The following is a 14,496-nucleotide window of genomic DNA, read 5'->3' as shown; positions in this document are numbered from 1 at the left end:
CTTCATGCGGTCCTTCACTCACAATAAACCATAGCTCAATATCAATAGATTGCAAAAAGATAATCATCCTTTCTTTCCAGCTAACATAATTGGAGCCACTGAACATGGGAGGCCTAGTAACAGATTGCCCCTCAACAAACATAGCATGACTGGTTGTCATCTTTACTCCAAGCCGTTAGAGCTTAATCTTTAGGAGACTGTCACGACCCCACCTTCCCCTAAGGCAAACCAGAGGGTTCGGCGGGCCGCCTGCCCAACTCTCGCCGGGACTCAGTCGTTCACTACAATCCTCAAACAATTACAAGATAAAGTCTCAAATAAAAAATCAAATATTCCAACATTTACATATCAAAAGCGAAGCGTCCACGCTTCCACTGCCACTCTGATCCTTGATCACAATTATAATACAGGAGGAAGCCCAAATCTTGACTATTACACATCCAATCAATTCTAAACGTTCAATACAATCCCGATATGAATGATTACACAAAAGGAATGCAAATTCAATCCATACATGAGATAATCCATGAATAAACACTACAAGCCACTCCTTCGCCTTGAGCCCTGTGGAGGGGAATAAAACATTTTTGGGGTAAGCTAGAAGCTCAGCGAGTAACCAGTAAAATCAGTTATCAAATCAGTTTCACAATCGTTCATTTCAATGATGTCATTTCAATATGGAATATCAATAATGCACGAAACATTTACAATGGAAAGCGATAGTAACATTCATGAAAAGGATACATTCGTTCTCCTGTCATTTCATTTCATTTGGTTTCATTCGTGCATTCATTCACCCTGTCCCTGGCTTTTGGCCAAGCTCCACCAACCTACAAGGTAATACTCGAGTATACCGAAACGTTCACCCAAGTTCCTAGTCGCCCGACCGAGTCCGCTTATGGCTCGAGACGATCGGTAACAAGGGGCAATGGCCAGTTCAGCCCAAAAGGCTTACATTCATGCACAATTAACATTTCAATCGCTCAATCATTAAAATTTCACAATCACTTAGGCTAAGTGCGATAAAGTACACACTCGCCTCGAAAACTCGTTTAGCAATCATTGAAAGCAAAAGCAATAACAACAAGACACTGATATGCAAGCACGCATGATATGTAAGAAAACAGTTCCAAAATTAACTTTGAAAACAGCTCCAAAGTAAATAATGCGGGAAAGCGGTTCATAAATAATTTTAGAAAGAGTTTGAGGTCACTCACCTCCACGGCTCACAATCCTCGTCCAATATAGCCAATTTCATCATTCAAGTCCAAGCCTTTCACTTGAAACTTAAGGTAACCAACGCTATTAAAAATCGGACAGCATTTTCCCTTAATTCCTTTATTTTCCAACCTACAATCAAACCCAATCACACAGCAATTAACCACAATTGCTCAAAACCAGAAAATAGTTTTTGACGTCCTTTTGCGGTAATGGCACCAAAGGTACTACGAGTATCGGATGGAGGTCCAAGACCCACCGTTTCGAAGCTAAGAACCAGGGATACAAAAATGTAGAAGGTCACTCAGTCCAAATCCCAGTACAACTAGGTCAAATATGCAAAATACCAATCCAGAACCGTAATTGCAGGTTTACAAATCACACTATACTGTAATTAGTCCAACTCAGTCTATACAGGTCCAAATGCATTGATTCCAAAGTCATACGGTAGCTAAGGCATCAAGCTACATTTCATCAGAAGACCTCAACACCCAAATCCAAAGCAATTCCAGTCAAAACAACCCATTACAGGCGCAGTTCTTACATCCTGATGAACCCAGAACAGCAACAGTAAATTCGGCTTATCTCATTCTACACTACTCCAATTACCCTGAAATTTTACAGGCACCCTTAAAACATCAATACCTACAACTTTCATGTTTTGAGCCAAGGCCAATTCGGCCTCTATCTAGGACCAAAAATTTCGGACAGAATGAAGAACCAAGAATCCTAATTTTCCAGATTTCTTCCAAAACAGAATTTACTTGCAATCTTCCACTTTTTCCACCTTCTAGAATCATCAACTATCATTTCCAATCATCACACAAAGCCACAACATATGAATCATATTAAATCAGAAAATTCATGATTAAATAGAAAATGTCATCAATCTTCACCATAAGTCATGAAATCATCAAAAAAATCACTTGTTCAACTACCACACCTACTAATTTCATCTCATAACCAACAAGGAAACAATTTCTTAACCACTTACCTTACAAACACTAGATACAAGGTAGATGAGAGTCTCTCCCTCCAAACAAAAACCACCAAGCACTTCAATCACTCCTAGCAAGTAAGTTTTATGAAGGAATTTGAGAAATAAATGGTTGGATTACAAGATTTGGGCAAGAAAAGGGAGCAAAAATTGAAGAGCTCTCTTTCTTTTCTCTCTAGAGTTGGCCGACCAAGAAGGTGAAAATGAAAGACAAATTTTGGTCAAAATTGGTTTAGTAAAAGGTAAAGAAAGACTAGTCAAATGCCAAGCTCCAATCACAAGGCAACATGTGTCCATTCCAAGCTTATCTCATTTCTTTTGTCTTGCAAGAATTAATGAACTAACCAAACCCCTAATTATCTCATAACACCATGTAATATAAACCATATATACAAAGCTACTCCAAATGAACCACATTTACCACACTAGTGGGTCCCACGTCCGGTATACGCTCTTAAATTCTCAAAAACTACCCGATACTAGAAAAATCATTTTAAAACTATATTTACTCAATAAAATTATCTGGGGAATTTTTTTTTTTAATAAAGAAAATGTCGAAAAATGCGGGCGATTAAATAAAATAAACCCTAGAAAATTAGAAAATTTCCGGGTTCTCAAACTCTTTTTTTTTTCGGGGCGTCACAGAGACCAAGCTCTGATACCAATTGTAAGGCCCAAAGACAACCTAAGAGGGGGGTGAATTAGGTTGATTAAAATCTTAATCAAATTTATGCAATTTTTGCTTAATAAAAATTTACCTTCTTTTCTAGTAATGATCAATCAAATAGATTAGAAGAAGAGAGCAATATTGATTCGAAAAACAAGTATAGATAAGCAATGAGAATTTTATTAAACAAAAAGGAAAAAGATAGAATATCAAACCGATTGTCTACCAAGCTTTCCTCAAACTTGAAGACCAATCACTAGGTTGAGCAACTTCTCTTTGATGAAAGATGATCAACTAGATGTACAATGGAGGGAGCACTTCCTCCTTGCCCTAAGCCTCACTTAGTCAAGCTAAGAAGTTTTACAATCACTCAGATAACCCTCAACAAAGCTACACTAATGAAACTTTCAACCACAAGAGAAATGCTCACAAGAAATTCACACCACTTGGAGAACAAATCTAGCTTTGGAGACTATTTTCTAGCTAAAATATCTCTTGAGATCTTGTAAACAAAGTGTGCAAAAGTCCTTATCTGATACAGAATCGTTTGTATTTAAAGGGAACCAAAAATGGGCTTCATTAATACTTCCAACGGATAGAAGGCAGATGAAGAGTCAGCTAGCCGTTGGGGCTGTCGGACGTCCGACGGCTTAGTCATCGTCCGATCCCATCGTCCGAAAATCAGTCAAGTTGTTGTTCGGACGTCCGATGGGATTTTATCGTCCGAGTTTCTGTGTCCGAACGTCGTCCAGAGAGTTATCAAATCTTCGTGGAATTTTTAGGATGTCCGATGAGATTGATGTGCGTCCGAAGCATGCGTCCGATCCTTCAGGACGTCCGATGCTTTCTTACGAGCGTCCGACAGAGTCTTGGCAGAGAGTCATCAACACTTTGTGGAATTTTTAGGACGTCCGACACGATCACTGTGCGTCCGAAGAGTACGTCCGATCCATCCGGACGTCCGATACTTCCTCACGATCGTCCGACAGAATTTCCTTCTTGATGTTCTTCATCCTTTCGGACGTCCGACCGATTCCTTCGGACGTCCGACATGAGTGTCCTGTTTTTGCTTATTCTTTTGGTTGATTTTCATTTCTTAACATATTCGTACCTGATTCTTTGATAGGTAAAAAACACTTATATTTGAAGAGAGTTAGATAAACATTTCAAAGTCCTTTGTGATCATCAAAACCAAGAATAACAAGGGGGATATTATGTAACAGCCCCACCTCCCCCTAAGGCGAACCAGAGGGTTCGGCGGGCCGCCTGCCCAGCTCTCGCCGGGACTCAGTCGTTCACTAAAGTCCTCAATTAAATACAAGATACAATCTCAAATATAAATCAAATATCCCAAAACTTTACATATCAAAAGCGAAGCGTCCACGCTTCCACTGCGCCACTCTGATCCTTGATACCAACTATTATACAGGAGGAAGTCCAAAACTAGACTATTACACAACCAATCAATTCTAAACGTTCAATACAATCCCAATATGAACCATTACGCAAAAAGGAAATCCAAATTCAAGCCACACATGAGATAATCCATGAATAAACACTACAAGCCACTCCTTCGCCTTGAGCCCTGTGGAGGGGAATAAAATATTTTGGGGTGAGCTAGAAGCTCAGCGAGTAACCAGTAAAATCAGTAATCAAATCGGTTTCACAATAGTTCATTTCAATGATGTCATAAATCAAACGATAAGTCAAGAAACAATTACAACATTTACAAGAAACCATACATGAAAAGGATACGTTCGTTCGTTCATTCGTTCATTCGTTCGTTCTCCTGTCATTCCCCTTTCCTTCATTCATTTGAAAATGCATTTTTCATTTATCAATGAAACCCTCGTTCGTTCGTTCGTTCATTCAACCTTTCCTGGACATTGACCAGGCTCCACCAACCTCTACCAACCTACAAGGTAATACTCGAGTATACCGAAACGTTCACCCAAGTTCCTAGTCGCCCGACCGAGTCCGCTTCTGGCTCGAGACGACTGGTAACAAGGGGCAATGGCCAGTTCAGCCCAAAAGGCTTACATTCATGCGCAAGTAGCATTTAATCATTAATCATTGAAAATTTCATATTTATTTAGGTCGAGTACGATAAAGTACACACTCGCCTAGAAAACTCGTTTTAACAATCATTGAAAGCAAAATCAATAATAACAAGACACTGATATGCAAGCACGCATGATATGTAAGAAAACAGTTCCAAAATTAACCTTGAAAACAGTTCAAAAGTAAATAATGCGGGAAAGCGGTTCAAAAGTAAATTTGGAAACAGTTCAAAAGTAAATAATGCAAGAAACGGTTCATAAATAATTTTTAGAAATAGTTTGAGGTCACTCACCTCCATGGCTCAGAAATCATCCAGCATATAACATTGCCTTGTGCAAATCCAAGTCTTAGATCACAAACTCAATGCAAACAAATCCCTTCAAAGTTCGGACAGCACTTCCCCTGAATTTGCTAACTTTCCCAGCCATCAAGGCTTCATTATTTCCTCAGCCAGTCCCAAAGTCACACAAATAAGTTCATTCAATAACCGTTCAATAAGCTCCAAGTAGTACGAGTACAATTCAAGCTAGGGAAAAGTCCGGAAATGAAAGTTAAGCTCAAAACCAGAAAAAACAGTTTTGACGTCATTTTGCGGTAATGGCACCAAAGGTACTACGAGTATCGGATGGAGGTCCAAGACCCACCGTTTCGAAGCTAAGAACCAGGGCTACAACAATGTAGAAGGTCACTCAGTCCAAATCCCAGCACAACTAAGTCAAATATGCCAAATAACAAACCAGAACCGTAATTGCAGGTTTACAAATTACACTATGCTGTAATCAGTACAACTCAGTCTAAACAGGTCCAAATGCAGAAATTCCAAAGGCATATGGTAGCTAGGACATCAAGATACATTTCATCAGAAGACCTCAACACCCAAATCCAAAACAATTCCAGTCAAAACAACCCATTTCAGACATAGTTCTAACATCCTGATGAACCCAGAACAGCAATAGTAATTTCGGCTTATCTCATTCTAAACTACTCCAATTGACCTGAAAGTTTACAGGCACCCTTAAAACATCAATACCTACAACTTTCATGTTTTGAGTCAAGGCCAATTCGGCCTCTATCTATGACCTAAAAATTCGGACAGAATGTTCATCACAAAACCCTCACTTTTCAATTTTTGGTCCAAAACAGAAATTGGTTGCAATTAATCACTTTTTCCACCTCCTAGAGTCATTAAACATCATTTCCAATCATCATACATGACCCCATAATCATATTCATATGAAAACAGAAAAATCCCCAATAATTATAAAACTTCACCAATTCAACCAAAATCAAGATTTAATCCATAAAAGTGCATCTTATACCACCACCAATCATGAATTGAACATCATTAGAGGAAGGAGAGGGGTCCTTCACAACTCACCTTAGCAATACGAGAGATAGAGCAACTAGTCACCTTAGCTTTCCAAACAACTCCACAAAACACCTCAAGACCACTTAGCAAAGAGATTTTATGGAATGATTTGGAGTTTTATTGGTTGGATTTGAAGATTGAGCAAGAAATAGAAGGAAGAAATTGAGGGCTTTTCTTTCTTTTCCTTTGAGAGAGAGCCGGCTATGAAGCTTTAGAAATAAGGATGATTTTTGGCAATTTTTTGATATTTATTCAAATGGTAAAGAAAGGTCAAAAGGTGAATAGTTGTCTTAGGCTTCAACCAATGGAAGAGTGACACTTGTCACTCCATTCAATGCATTCCTATCCCTTTCTTTTCCTCTCACATCAATCACTTCACCTCCTCTACTTATCTCTTAACATCCGATAAATTTCAACCCGTAACCGAAACTTAACCTTATTGGCCGAATTTTTCCGAACTTTCGCACTCGTGGGTCCCACGTCCGATATATATATCCTTAATTTCTCAAAAACTAACCGATACTAGAAAATCATTTTAAAACTATTTTTGCTCATAAACTTTATCTGGGAATTTTTTCTAATAAAGAAAATGTAGAAAAAGCGGGCGATTAAATAAAATAAACCCTAGAAAATTAGAAAATTTCCGGGTTCTCAAACACATTTTTTTTTTCGGGGCGTCACATATTAGACAAGTGGAGTGCATGCAAATAGGACAAGTGTCCTCATTCTTGGTTGACAACACATGCAAGGGGGGGTTAGGTGGCTAGACACTTGGGAGTTTAGGATAATTTGGAAATTTTGGGAACAAAAAAAAAAAAGCAAAGGGAAAAAGGGCAAAAAGAGAGCTCGGTGGTGATGAAAAAGAAAAAAAAAAGAAAGAAACAAGCTACGGATTGAAGGAAAAACTGGAAAAGGGTGACGGGCAAGAAAAAAAAGAAGGAAAAGAAAGGGAAAGGGGGGCTCTCGGCTGAGGAAAAAGCTACGGGAGAAACGAAGGGAGACCGGAATAGAAAGAGAAAACTAGGAAGGGAAGGCTGCGGGGAGAGGAGAGAAGAGAAAGAAAGAAAGGGCAGAGTGATCAAAGGGAGAAAACAGCAAAGAAAAAGAGAAAAAATGAGAGAAAATGCAGAAAATTTTTCTGCAAAAAACCCACGTCAGGTTGATCAATCAGGCTACTTCCTGATCACTTTTTGACTTTGATTGACAGTTTTTGAGGGATCTGTTTCTTTCTGCACTATCTTGGAGTACTCGTGAACAAATTTCATTAAGAAATCATCTAGTAAAAAGAGCTGAAACTCTCTCAAATTTAGGCTCAAACTCACAACGTCGTCAGCCTATGGAGAAATTTTGCAGCACAAGAATGGAGCTTTACTCGCAAAAGATTTGCGCAAAGATCTGCTTGTCCAATCATCTCAGGTTTTTTTGCCTTTTGAAAGGCTAAAGGTAATCTTTTCACCCTTTTTTGTCCATAGGTTGTTGGATTTACATCAGAAATATTGAAGTTCTTTGATGCCGTGCCTGCTGTCACGTTCTACTGCTTTCCTTCCTATACTTCCTATTTGTGAATCTGGTGGGGGAGGGAAAGGCTGTGGTTCGTGGTTATTGGGTGAATTAGTGTTTCTTTGTTGCAAAGGGGAAGTGAAATGTATCCATCAGATTCGTTTCCATCCGTGACATTTTGTTTTTCCTTTTCTGTTTTGTTTCCTACGCAAGAGTAGTGCTTTTGCATTTAGATGCTGAAGTTGTGTGATGAGAATGGACTTCGTAGTCCTCTTGTAGGCCAAATCTTGGTGATTATTAGTAGAGTTCCTTGTTTCTTGACTGACGAATGAACCCAGAAAGAGATTACATTCAAAACCCATAAACTGAAGAAGAAAGTTTTTGAGAAAAGATTGCATTTCTGGGACTGAAATTTGTGTGTTTGGACATCGAATTACTGTTTTTCTTACTTGAGATTGAAGTTTGATGTTTGATTAAGGAATCAGCAGGGTTCGGATGGAAAATTACATTTGAAATCACAGCAATGGTAGAGAATCGTGGCTGAAAACTTGCAGAATGTTGTTCTTCGATGCTTGCATGATCTTTTCGTCTAATTTTTTTGTCGGCGCTTAAACATAAGGATTTTGTGGCTAAAAAATGGAAAAATGTTTGGTAATCTTGTTACTTCAGTCCAAGCCTTTGTTGGTTGAGTCGTTAGCTGTGTTCGGATGAGAAAAGATTGCATCAGAAAGCCTGAAAGTTGCAATGAAAAGGCGCAGCAAGCCTTCTGCGAAGAGCATGCATGAAAAGCTTTCCAAAAATTGTAGTTCGACCCCTCAATTTTCCCCTTATTCAACAATGGTCCAAAAAATTGGAAAATTTAACCAATTTGGTTTTTTTCTTCAATATTTTAATGTTAATTTAACCAATTTATGTTATATTAGTGAAGTTTAGGATAAAATTTGAAGGATTAATAATTTTTGCTAGATTTATAGTTTTATTTGGATTTTTGATATAACAATTAAATATTGGGGAATTTTTGTTGTTTAATTACAGCAAATAGGTTTTTCTTTTATTTTTGTGAATTTTGTCATTTTGGTTTTGGTGGGTTTCACCTTAAGTCCTTAATCTTAATTTATTTCATTTTAGACCCCTAAAACTTTTTTTTTAATTGTTTCAATTAGGTCCTCGTTTGTTTTAATTTCTTGAGCATGGGTTGTTTATTTTTATGTAAATACTTTAATTGATTCAATTTTGTGTTTATTTCTATTTTTTGTGATTATTTGTTAATTAAAGTGATGCCTTGACCTTTTTCTTTGTTTTGGAGGGTAAATAAGAAAATTTCATTTCATTAGATCATCAATTCAAGGGAGGTACACTCTACTCCTCTATTTTGATTTTACTTGATCCTATGTGCTCGTATGTGACTTTATGTGTGTAATTGCATGCTTTTTTGAATGTATTTTTTTTATTTTATCTATTTAGTTTTTCATTTCATTTGTTTTAATTTTGTATATTCATTTTAATTTAATTTTTGGTTATTTAAGAGGCATTAAATGCCAAATTGTAATAGTTAGGTTATTATTTTATTTTATTTCATTCTTTCCCTTTTAGATTGTAGTTAGGGCCTCCAAGTGTAATAGTTAGGTCTTTATTCGTTTTATTTGTTTTGTGTGTTTTGCATGCCTATGTGTTTACGTGTTTACTTGTTTTCTTAGGGCCCTTGCATCTAGATATCATGCTTATGTGCTAAGTGTTTTATGAGATATTATGTGTTTACTTGCTTTTATTATATGTTATATGATTTATTTGATTATAATACTTGTATGGCGTCACCACACTAGTCCAACGCTAGTTGTGGTCCTTTTTCCCGTTTTCTCGCTAGTCCAACGCTAGTGAGAACTTATAGCCATGGGTTAGTCCAACGCTAGACCCTTAGGGACCATCCACGCGCTAGATCATGCTTGCGTGACAATCACAACATTTCATGCATATTTTTCTACTTTTTAGGGTTTTTATCATTTTGCATGGCATTCTCTCCTTATATGTATATTCCTTATCCCATATTTCCCCTATATGTATATTCCTTACCCCTATGTGTGGAACATGGCATTTAGGACTTGCATTCCATTTAATAATTAGAACTAGATTAGTACATTTTGCTTGATTAGATTAGGAAAATACCCCTCAAATATGGGATATGGACGAGTGTGGCTTTTCTAGCCTTAGCACGCTCGTATTCCCTCTATAAAAGGGAAAATTGAGTTACGAGTCTTAGTTCCCCGCACCCGTTATGATGCATTCTTTTAGGTCATGTATATTTGTATATTTTCTTTTCTTTTTTTTGAGTCTCAGATTTTTGCATACTCGTGACCTCTTCAAAGAGTCACCTGTGGGTATCGCAATTAATGCGATTTGTACCAACCAAACTTTGAAGAAATATTTCGACCCCTCGATATCCTCCTAGATTTAGGTTTTGCATCCATATAGTGACATCCAGATGTGATAAATTTTTAGGTTAAAATAAAAAAATTTTTTACTAAATCTCGCAACTAGCCTTGGCTAGGTTAAAAGGGTGCCTTGGATTTTATCCTTGCCTTCCCTTTCTTTAAGTGTGATTCCCAACCCCTTTTCTCTTGATTTTCGCAGATTTGGAGTCGTTTAAAAAGGGTTTTCTTTACTTTTTATTTATTTAAATTCATTTTAGTACACCTTAATTCAATATCAAGTGGCAACTCCTATTTTTTATTAAAAACCCTTTTTAAAACTATTATTTTTGTGTCAAAATCGTCACACTTTTAAACCCCATTTAGGCCCATTTCTTTATTCATTTTTCTGAAAACAAAAATTCATTTTTAGAAACACTTTATTTTTCATTTAAAAATGGGGTGCAACAGCTTGGCGACTCCACTGGAGATTTAGAGAGTCCGAGCATTTGATTTAGTCAATTCTTTTCTTCTTTTAACCTTTGTATATATCACATTTGGAGGTTTAGGTTGCATTTTTTCCTTTTTAGGGTTTCTTGCGTCTAACACGAGCAATCGTCTCGATATTCGTGTATGTGATGAATAAAGTGTTTTATTTCATTTACTTATGTTTATATATCGCTCTTGTATCTTGGGAGGGGGTAGTCACCCTAGAACCTTCACTCGCATTTGATAGTATTTAATCCCTCCCTTCAAAAGGAAGCACTTCATATGTGCATATGTTTTACTTTATAACTCCTCATTTCTTTTTTACTTTTAGTGATTGTCACATCACTCCACCCCATTAGGATTAGGATCGATCCACTTGGACATATGGCCGTGGCACGACAAGCGCATAGCAATGTTCGAGGGATCACTCGAACCACCGACTCTTAGGCATTGGGACTGATGACCCTTCGCCTTTGGTCTGAAGGTTTGAGAGCCTGAATGTGAGGACTCATGTTTTTATTTTTAAAATAGTCATTTTATAATTATTTACCCTAGAGTTAGTCAATTATATTATCGTTACATGAATTGCTTTTAAATTTCGCTCTATCGCGCGTGAGTCGAAAGTTCACGTATTTCGCGTCGGAACGACTAAGTGGAGATTTGAAAAAGTTATACTAGACTTATAAGAGTAAGTAATTACAGTGTTAAGGGAATTACATTGGAGGATAAATGCACAAGTGAAACAAACAAGAGAGAAAAGTGGTAGTACACCTCATTATTCGAGCACTATTCAGAGTTGACTTTTGCAAAGCTTCTTGGCCACAATTTCTTCAAGCTTCCAAGGCAAGATTGAACACTCAAAACCCTCCTCTCTCTCATACCTTTCTCGGCCAAAACTCAAGAGGAAAATAAGGGAAGAAAACTCTCTTTGTCTTGCTCCAATCTTGTTCCATTTCACTTGAAAATATTCACCCAATTCACAAAACCTTTGGAGATTAGTTCTAGCTTGGAGGAAGACAACATCTTGTGGAGTTTCTTGGAGGATTTGTGGTGGAAAAATCTGATTTTTTATCTAGGGCTAGAGGTAATCCTTTAACTCTTCTAGTCTTTCCATTTTCTTCAAGAATCATGGTGAGTTTTGCATGGGTTTGAAACCCTAAGCAAGAAATAGGCTAGGGGACTTGAGGAATTTCATTTCTCGCCTTAATCTCTAGGCTAACGGTCTTGAGGTGGATTATAGGTAGCTGACTTGAGGATTAAAATGCTTGATTATTGTGTTTATGTGTTATATGAGAGGATTACGGTTAGAAAAGGGAGAGAAAGTTGAAAATTTTGGTTAGTGTGCTGGCCGAAAATTCTGTCCATTGTTGCTCTATTTTAATTCGAAATTTTGATGCTTGTTTGGCTGTGAAATTGATGGTTATATTTTGTATATTGTGTGTAGAATGTGCATTACAAAAATCATTTCATTTGGTTGCACAAAACTTGAGTTTTGGCAAGAATCAAATCTGGAAAACATATAGCAGAGGTCTCGGACAGTGCTTCTTTTTTCGAACATATCTCTTTGTACAAAAGTCAAAATTGAGCACCGTTTGTGGAATTTGAAACTAGACATTCATAGCTTTCTGACGGTATAAAAGTCACCTACTAGTTCGAACTGAGTGAACCGTAGTGATTCAGCAAAGTTGACTGTCCTGTTGTGATTGTCTGTCCGAGAGGAATGGAGAAGCTGCATTTTGTGGCTTGATTTTCTCTCACTTGTGAATTGATTTTGAAAATGACTCTTTCTGATGAAATGTAGCATTTTTAGCCTAGTTTACAATGCTGTAAACTATTCTTAATTTGAATTTGTATTGAGTGAGATGTGGTCTGATTTCGAAAGTGCAACAAAGCTGGAAACTGGAAAGTTTTTCCCTTCTTGCTAGCCGAATGGTTAGGTTTATTTTAGGATGTTTTGTTTCAAAAATTTTGATGTCAATTACCCATTAATTGCTTATTAAATGTTTCTAGAACCTTGGTTTCAAAAATGGATCGATTTGGGGCTGATTTCATTGTACCAAAATTTTGAAAAGAAAGAAAGAGTGGGTTGGCAGATTTGCTTTGAAAATTTCACGAACTTTAGTCGTTTTGTTAACTGCCTTCCCACGTGATTTTTTGCCTATAATTTGATAGAGAGGTAGTCACATATGGAAGCTTAAATTTACCAAATTTGGTGTAATTTCAATACCATTTCGATACTCAAATAATGCCCCAAAGATCGCTCTTCAAATCTGGAAATTTCTGATCAGTGTACAAAATTCAGCCGACTTTAAGCTACTATATCTTGATGCTCAAAACTCCAAATTTAGTTCCGTTTGTTGTGTTTGAAACCTTATTTGGAACTCTTATTGTGTTACGAATTTCAAGGGCTGATTCACTTTCTGTGAATTATGTCAAATTTCCAAAGAGTACTGGAAAACCAAGACTGGTTCAAACCTGTGTTCTTGGAACTGAAACTTTGAGCTGAAAAATGAATACTTTCTGTTTGGAACCATGAAAAAGTGTCTTCTATGAACTTTTAGTACTCCGAACCTAGTTTCCGATTGTATAAGTTTTTCCATTTTCGGACATGCCGAACTCAAGATCTGATTTTTCAAAGATCATCACGCAAAACAGAAATTTTCCGAATTCGTAAGAAATGAGTTTTTGAGAACTTGTCACTCTCTCTCGATATCGATAGACCATTTTAAACTCGATTGCATGGAAGAGGCTAGTCTTTCTTGGGACTTTAAATCCTCACTTTTGAACCTCAATTTTTAAGAGATTAAGGTTCTCTTTTAAGACATTGACTTAGTCTAAACAAGTGTACATTCTTTCTTGGTTGATGCATGGTTGTGAGTGATAGAAAATCGTTATTTCTTCAGGTGCTCAAGGGCATCTTCAAGAGAATCTCGGAGCGGACGCCTAAAAGCTTGTTTGATCACTTACTCACTTTTGACTTGGTGAGTGTCAAGTGCATGATTTGTTGTGGAATACGTGAATTGCTTCTTGATAATCATATGAATTAGAATTGCCGAGACGAGTGTGTACTTTATCGCACTTGTTCTACGGAGTATCATCACGTCTCGGCAATTGTACACGAAATTCGTGAAGTAAAGCGGTTGACGGAGTGTCATCACGTGGAGGTATATAATCGAGACTCGGCAAAGCAAGTGGATTCTAACTCCTGAGAGCTCCTGTATCCTTATTGAGTGTGTTTTAATTCCAATTGTGAATTACTTGAATGATATAGCTTTATTTCTCGTATAAGTGCTATTGCTACTTGAACTATATGTTTGCATGTTTTTCTTGGCCTCACTGAGCATTATCTCATCCCATTAGCTTTGTTTTCCTTAACAGGAGCCGAAATGGAAGGAGTTATGGAGAAGCCAACTTGATGGATTTTTTATTAGGATTTTGAATGTAATTGTTTATACAACTTTTGGGAGGTTGTATATTTTGGAAATTGGATGTACTTTTGGTGACTTGTAATGTAAGATTTGACTATTTTAAGGAAGCGACCCCTTTTCTTTATATCTTTGACTTTTATTATTTGGTTATTTATCCTTAAATTTAAATTGAATTTGTATCGAGTCCTGGCGAGAGTTGGGCAGGCGTCCCACCGATACCCTTTGGTTTGCCTTAGGGAGAAGTGGGGCGTCACACTGAAAACCTTATCGAGTCTAGATGCATTAGTGAACCCAACCTCATGCATCCATATTAGAAATCGCCTAGGATATAGTCGACCGTACCCAACTAGAAACACTAGGCA

The sequence above is a fragment of the Coffea arabica genome, chromosome 2e (genome assembly GCF_036785885.1).
Source record: "Coffea arabica cultivar ET-39 chromosome 2e, Coffea Arabica ET-39 HiFi, whole genome shotgun sequence".
Classification (NCBI taxonomy): Eukaryota; Viridiplantae; Streptophyta; class Magnoliopsida; order Gentianales; family Rubiaceae; genus Coffea; species Coffea arabica.
The sequence above is the reverse complement of the archived record's forward strand: the minus strand, read 5'-3'. Positions refer to the sequence as shown.